The sequence below is a fragment of the Lycium ferocissimum genome, chromosome 9 (assembly GCF_029784015.1).
Source record: "Lycium ferocissimum isolate CSIRO_LF1 chromosome 9, AGI_CSIRO_Lferr_CH_V1, whole genome shotgun sequence".
Classification (NCBI taxonomy): domain Eukaryota; kingdom Viridiplantae; phylum Streptophyta; class Magnoliopsida; order Solanales; family Solanaceae; genus Lycium; species Lycium ferocissimum.
The window spans coordinates 51,115,978-51,123,722 of record NC_081350.1 but is presented as its reverse complement, the minus strand read 5'-3'; positions in this window follow the sequence as shown (position 1 = coordinate 51,123,722).

Below are 7,745 nucleotides of genomic sequence, written 5' to 3'. Positions count from 1 at the left end.
TTGTCCATGATCAGGAGCCAGCAAATTGTCAAGAAAACGAGCGCCCATAAATTCCTTCATCATAAACCTCTTAGGACGTCTTTGGGTGTTTGATGTGTAAATGAATCAACCTTAACTCTATTCTGAGAACCCAACTTAAGCTCTTTGCTTTCCAGCATCTCTGCCCCATCGAGCAATCCTGGAGGACCAGCACTAGTGATATCCTTACTTGAATTGCCAATTATGTCCTTGATGCACGACGGTCTTGATTCTTTTTAGACTCAATTTCCATTTCACGGACTGTTTCAGTGTAAATTTTGGAGACTGCCTGCACAAGAATTGCACATTTATGCAACATCATATTACGTGAGGTTCTCCAGAATTTTTTTTCTTTTATCAAGCGAAAGATTTCATTTATAATAACAAGGCCAGCTTGCCTGTAGACAAGCGCCAAGTGGTATACCAAAAAAGGAGAAACCTAAAAATATGGTTCTCTCCAAAAGACACCCAATCCTCTATAAAACTAGGGACTACATGGGTGCACCAAAAGAAAATAAGAGATCGGAGACTACTCCTCAACTGAGCAAAGCTCATTTCAAAAGTTGTCCTATTTTTCTCTTTCCAAATGACCCACATCAAAGCAAGAGGAGCAACATTCCAAGCCTTATGCCTTCAACTACTAGCTCCACTCTTCCAGCTGAACATCAACTCCTTCACGGATCTTGGCATGACCCAAGAAATGTCAAACCATCTAAAGACATCCTCCCATAACCTCGTGCCTAATTTGCAATATAACATAATTTCACTGAGTTATTGGTAATAATTCATTTGGTGACAACTCATTTGTTCACTTCCCCAATTTCACTTTAGAGTTTGCCAGCTATTTTATTTTCGAGCAATCCCGAAGGACCAGTACCAACAGTATCCTTACTGGAATTGTCAATAATTTCCTTGACGCACGACGTGTCTTGATTCTTTTTAGACTCGTTTTCCATTTCATGAATCGTTTCAGAGTAAATTTTGGAGACTACACTTCCACCTGCACATGAGAACACAGCTTACACTACTTTAACACAACATTATACTACATTAATTTCTCCAGAACTTCACTGAGTTATTGGTAATAATTCATTCGATGACGACACATTTGTTCACTTCCCGGATTTCACTTTAGTGTTTGCCAGCTACTTTATTTTCAAGTCAGAGGCAGACCCTTGTATTTATTTTTGGAGCTCAAGCACCCATCAACCGTGTCGGATCCTCTATGTAGACATATAGAAAATATTAAAATTTTGGTATAAAATGGTAATAAATAGCACCCAAAAAACAATATAAAATCTTGGGTTTTTGGTTAAAAGGTGGTAGCCTTTAGGCTAAGTCCTGGAAGAGCAGAATTTGAATCCTACTCAAAATAATACTCCCTCCGTTTCAATTTATGTGAAATCATTTGACTGGGCACGACATTTAAGAAAGAGTGAAGACTTTTGAAACTTGTGGTTCAAAATAAGTCTTGAATATTTGTGTGGCTGTAAATCACTTCATAAAGTGAATTTGTTTCCAAATTAGGAAAGAGGTCATTCATTTTCAAGACGGACTAAAAAAAATAGGTTCATATAAATCAAATGGAGAGGAAAGATATTTTTTTTATTGATTTTAAGGTGAGGGACCATTGAATTCTGGGTCTGCCAAGTGCGTGCAATTATAAAGAAAATGTTTTTGGTCAAAAATTTTGGCAAATATTTTCTCGAAAATGAATTCTCTGGTAGAAATAGGGAAACAAATTTCACAAGTGGCATTCCACGCTGATTGTCTCCCCTTCACCCCCACCATCCACCTCCGCCACCCACCCCACGCCCAAACGCCACCATATCCACCCCCACCTCATCCTTCACATATCTGTCGAGATTATATACAAATATTTTTTAGGATAATATTTTTTGCTTATGTATGGAATAAGTCGGAAACCACTTATTTTACAAGCAAATATTTTCCTTCATACCAAACACACCCTAATTCTAACAATCACTTGCTATCACGACAATCCTTCTTAAAAAAGGAAAACAGAGCAAGAGAAAGAATGGGGGAAAAAAAATCAGTCCAACCTGCAAATTTATTAGCTTAGCTCATCAAAACTTGGGCTGATATGTAGCCAAAATGACTATGAGAATTTTTTTTTTTTAATTTGATATGTCATATAGCCCTAATAAAGAAAAATAAAAAAAATTTAAGGTATTAAAAATTTATAAAAGAAGAAATAGAACAATTAAAACTTAGTAAGAAGTTGGGCAGGTTGGGTCATATTTTAGCCCATTTCAACCCAAATAATTTTCATTTTTTGTGCGATAATTGTCCTTCTTTTGGGTGATCTTTAATTTTTGTCCCTCAAATTGCTAGTCTTTAATTTTTACCCTTTGCTTAAAAAGGTAGCAAAAAATATCCTGAGATTCTGAGTTCGAATCTCCGCTCAGTAAAAAAAAAAAAAAAGTGTGTATTGTCTCCCATTTTTTTCCCCCTTTGCTCTTGCCGCGGAAAATAGGAAGAACCAAACTTTGTGATTTTAGTACTGGCCTACTTGTAGGGGTGGGCGTTCGGTTTTTCGGTTCGATTTTTTCAAAATTCGGTTCGGTTTTTCGGTTTTTTGAAAAGTGGACACCGAACACCGGTGTCGGTTCGGTTCGGTTTTTTGAAGTTCGGTTCGGTTCGGTTTCGGTTTCGGTTTTTTAATTCGGTTTTTTAGCAATTACACATCTCTCCATTTATTTCCATTTTTCCTTCTTGATTGCTTCGAGTTACGGAGGTTTACGCTAGACTAAATGTTTGAAGGTTTGATGACTTTAGAATCAACCATAGTGATCATCCACACATACAAGATAATATCTTCTATATACAAAATATAATGTATTATATAACGTATAATAAAATCATACGAGGTATATAAAATTTTATATAGTGTATAATCAAATTATGTGAGTTATATCTAATTTATTATAATAGGTGAAATAAATTATATGAATATTATTCTATGTATAACATTTTTATTATACTATATATAATAAAAATCAACACTCAAATTATTAGTATACTTGTATTCAATATCTCGTAGTGTTAAATGAAAAACGAGATTTTATTTTTTATGGAACAATGAAAGAAGTTGAGAATAAGGAGGAAGTAGAAAAGGTAAGAAAAAAACGCTCGAAAAAAATCTTGCGAATAAGGAGGAAGTATGAAATTGTATAAAAGCGATTATACTATGAACAACAAATAGGTATTGGAGTTATTCACGTACGAAGGGTTTTCTTATATATAACAATTTGATTTACTATAAAACATTTAACCTGTCATGTAATGTTTAATAACATTTAGTTGCTAAGAATATGTAAATATTATTGTCTACTTATGTTTTTTTTTTCCCCAAAAAAAATTGTATTCATGTAGTAAATCTTAAAAAAAAAAAAAAAAAACTTCGGTTTAACCGAAAAACCGAAGAACCGAAGAACCGGTGAACCAGAACCGAACACCGAAATTGTTATTAAAAAAAAAACGAAAACCGAAATCGAAAAATCGAATTAATTCGGTTCGGTCCAGTTTTTCGATTTTCGGTGTTTATGCCCACCCCTACCTACTTGTACTCTTGGAAATTTGAAACGGTCGTTCTTGATTTTCTTTTTAACCATGCGAGCGTTTGGCCATGCAATTTGAAATCATTATTTTGATTTTAAAGGAGCATTTATTTATAAAATTTGCATAAACTTTATGATTTCAAATATCAAATTCTTTTAGAAAGTAGGATCTGGGATTCTAAATCATGATTTCAAATTTTTTAAATGTAAAATTTAACGCATACATTTATATTTTGTAAAAAAAAATACTCATCATTTTATATTTTATATAAAAAGACTCGTGCTCGACATGAAGAGATCAGTCATACCATGTTGAATGATTACATTAGAGAATATCTAGTTACTACTATTGTTGATTTTTTTTAAAGTGGATCTTTATAAAATTATGTATATGTGAAAGTTAATAGCATCTAATCGCAAGTATTTATTTATAAAAAAAATGTGGAGATTTGTAATTTTATTAATGTAGCCCCTTGTTATATTCCGATACCTTGCTTATTTATGATTTTCTTATTTGGTAAGATTGTATAAGAAATGGGGAAATTTTGACAGGTTTCAAAAAGGCATAATATATAAACAGGTCATCAAACTTAGCATCAGCTGGCAAGTATATCCTCCAACTTTTGGTGTGCACATATAGGCACCTCAACTTGTATAAAGTTAAACGCATAAATACAAAATGTTGATGTGGCACATAAATTTTGGAGGCGGCTAAATGATCATTTTGTAAGTTAAAGTGTTCAACTGACAAAGTGGAGACAAGTTAAGTTGTCTATTTGTTCACACCCAAAGTTAGAAGGTATACTTACAGGCCAAGTTTGAGGGTGTGTTTATGTATTATGCCTTTCAAAAATTGGGAAATTTTTATGTTTAGGTGAGAAAATATAATTTAAGAAATTCAAATTACATATACAAATAAAATTATAAGTTCAAATCAATCTGATTTCAAATCACATGTCCAAACGCAGCATTAAATGTCGTTCCATTATTAAGTCCCACGTTACCATTTTGACTTTTGTCTTTTTCTTACCTCGGAAACTAAGTCAGAAAAAAGCTACTGCACTGGAAAGTGGAAAGTGGAAAGTGAATAGGAGAACCAGCTTTTGCTTTTAGTCCTTGCCTCCTTGTATTCGTGGAAAATGGCAACAAAAGACTTCTATTTTATTTTTTTGGCAACAAAAGACACTTTTTTTTAAGTCATTAGGTAATTGAAATTTATTGGATTGATTAATTTAGATTGGTGAAAATAAATGAACAAATAGCTAATTTTTTTACCACTAAATAATATTTAATCGTTATCTCAAAATTATTCAATATTTAGCTAAAATTTAGTGCGAAAATAAAATTTATATAAAAATACTCCTACTTAAATCACAAAGAACTTAGGAATATTTTATGGTACTTTAAACCGTCAAACCTTTAAACTCTAGCAATATTTCTTAAAATTTGAACTATGATATTTCAAAACTTGACGAAAATATCAGGATCTTTTATTCTATATTTTTCCTGGAGTTTGAAATATGTGATTCAACTTTTTAATGGTGTTTGAATTTAGTAGTGTAGTCCAAACTTCATGAATTTACACTAATGAAATTTCAAGGAGTTTTTGTTACCTTAGCTAAGGTTATCTTTTTTTCAAATTTTATTTTTGTAGAAGAAGGTGTTGTTTTTCAATTATATTTTAACCAACAACTAAATTAAAAATATCAGTCCAAAAAGTGGCTACCCAAACAATTTTCTAATATTCTTGCAACATAGGATCCATAAAGTGAGAACCATTTTATTCCTTGAGTTCCTCTATTTTCAAAGTTCACATTCGAAACTTTTAATTAAAGATAAAAAGATTTTATTCGTTTCATCTTAACCTCTGATGATATTCTGATTTCCTAAAAATTTTCATGCTTTGATATAATGGAATTCCTTTTCAAGGGCAACCAATGAAGTAGCTTTTTTGAAATTATGTGACTAAAGATTACATCTAATCAGGTATAGAACCCCAGGATCATCAAATTATTTTGTAAGGCTAACCATTCCATATTAAAAATTCGAAAATTTGGGCTAATCAGGGTTTTCATGTTTCTCATCCATTCTTTATTTTCTTATTCAAAGAAAAACTAACTTTTCAAGACATCAATCCAGAAAAGCAAGAAATCAAGTTAAACCTGAATTGTAACTACACTTCAAATCCTGAATTAGTTGACATCAAAAATATGAATCTTCTAATCCCTTCCATTATATGTGTCACACCCCTTTTTCACGCCCAGTAGGACACGAGTTTATTTATTAAAGGGTTTTTCCAATTGAAGTGATGTTTTAAAAAGGGATTATTTACTTATTCAGAGTCACCACTTGGAATTGAGTTTTGGTGTTCCAAGTCATCTTATTGAATCCCTAATCAAAAGGAAATGACTCTATTTATTATTGGTCCGCGAAAATAAAAGACCGGGTAAGAAATTCTGTTGATCGGGGAAAAGGTATTAGGCATTCCCCGAGTTTCGTGATTCTAGCGCGGTCGCTTTTATTGACTTAAACTTGGCTAAAATTAATTTTGGATAAATTGTGTTTTGAGTCTTGATTTGCTCGTACTTTTTATTGTTGAACCTTTTATTGGTCTTAACCCGGATACGTAACCGCATTCCAAATCTTTTAAGCGTCTCAAAATAGGATGCGTAACCGCATTTTTAATTGAAACAAAATTAATTATTAAACGAGATTGGCCAAGGTGCGTAACCACATCCTTGAGTTGTCCAAAACGTCTCGAAATAAGATGCGTAACCGCATTCTTAATCGAAACAAACATCTTGAAACGTGCCTAAAGCTCATCTAGCGTTAAAGGTAATTATTTGTCTCTAAAATCTGAGACTTAAAGTTATTCGGTTAAACATTCACTCTTTTGACAACAGGCTTTGAAACGTGTTCGCAACCCATTTCGCTCCCTCACAATTGATTTTTCCGCTCTTTTCTTTTATACTAGACAATGGGGTTTGAAATAATTCGCACCCCATCTCGCTCACTTTATTAATTAATAATTGATTAAGCCTTAAATACAAAATAGGCCGAGGGAAATTTGAAAATTAACAGCACCAGCAAGTGAAAACAAAATCTACACCCAAACACACAGTAGCCGTTTCACATTTTAAGCTTCTGGTAATGAACCAAATGATTTTAAATCTCAAGCAAGAAACAATTTTGAAAGCTCAACATCAAACTTTAATACCCACAAACTCACAGTAAGTGTTTTTGGCTTAATGAAAAGGATTCTATTCGCAAGATTTAACTTGACACAGTAAAAAAAAAAAAAAAAAAACACGCAGCTATTCTTTAACACATAATGAGCAATTTTGCATCCTACATGAAACCCAACAAACATTTATATCGAGTAAAATAAACAAAATTTCCTGAACATATCATAAACTTATTCAACTATATTTTTTTTTTTATCTATGCTTTAAACACAAGCAGAAAATTAAATATACTCAGCAGCTCGAAAATCACTAAGTAAAGACCCTATTAGTATAGATAAACTGGAAACTAAAAATCAAAAATGAAAAGGCAAGAAATGGACCTTAACGAAAATCAACCACTGTGTATTAGCTTTCAAACCAACACTGATAAACAGAAGCAGAGTCATGTAAAGTACATCTGAACTTGGAACCTAAACCAACTCGCAGCAACCTCGAACAAGAACTCAAGCTCTCATCGTAAAGGGACCATGGAGGTGATTCTTATGTTAAAAAAAATGGTGTTTTCGGATGAGGGTGTCCATGGCTGTTTCTTGGTGAAAAAAGATAAGGTTTTGGCCGTCTCAACAAAATTAGGAGCCTAAAGCCAAACATCGGAGAGAGGCCCTAAAAGAATTACTTTTTAAAAAAAGGAAAGATTGAAATAGTTATGGAGTAAAATTATCAACATCGACAAATTTTTAATGAATATATAAATAAAGTTAGAATAATGGAATATGACTCAAAAATTGATAAGTTGATATAACGATATCAAAATGGTGTTGCACTGCTTCAATATAATGATTGCTTGTTGAAATGCTTGAAATTTTGAAGAAGAAATCAACAAGCAAATTTTGATCTCTTGTAACTTGTAAGCATTAGTAATTTTGTAGCCGTTTGAGAATTCAGAATATTGAGAATAAGA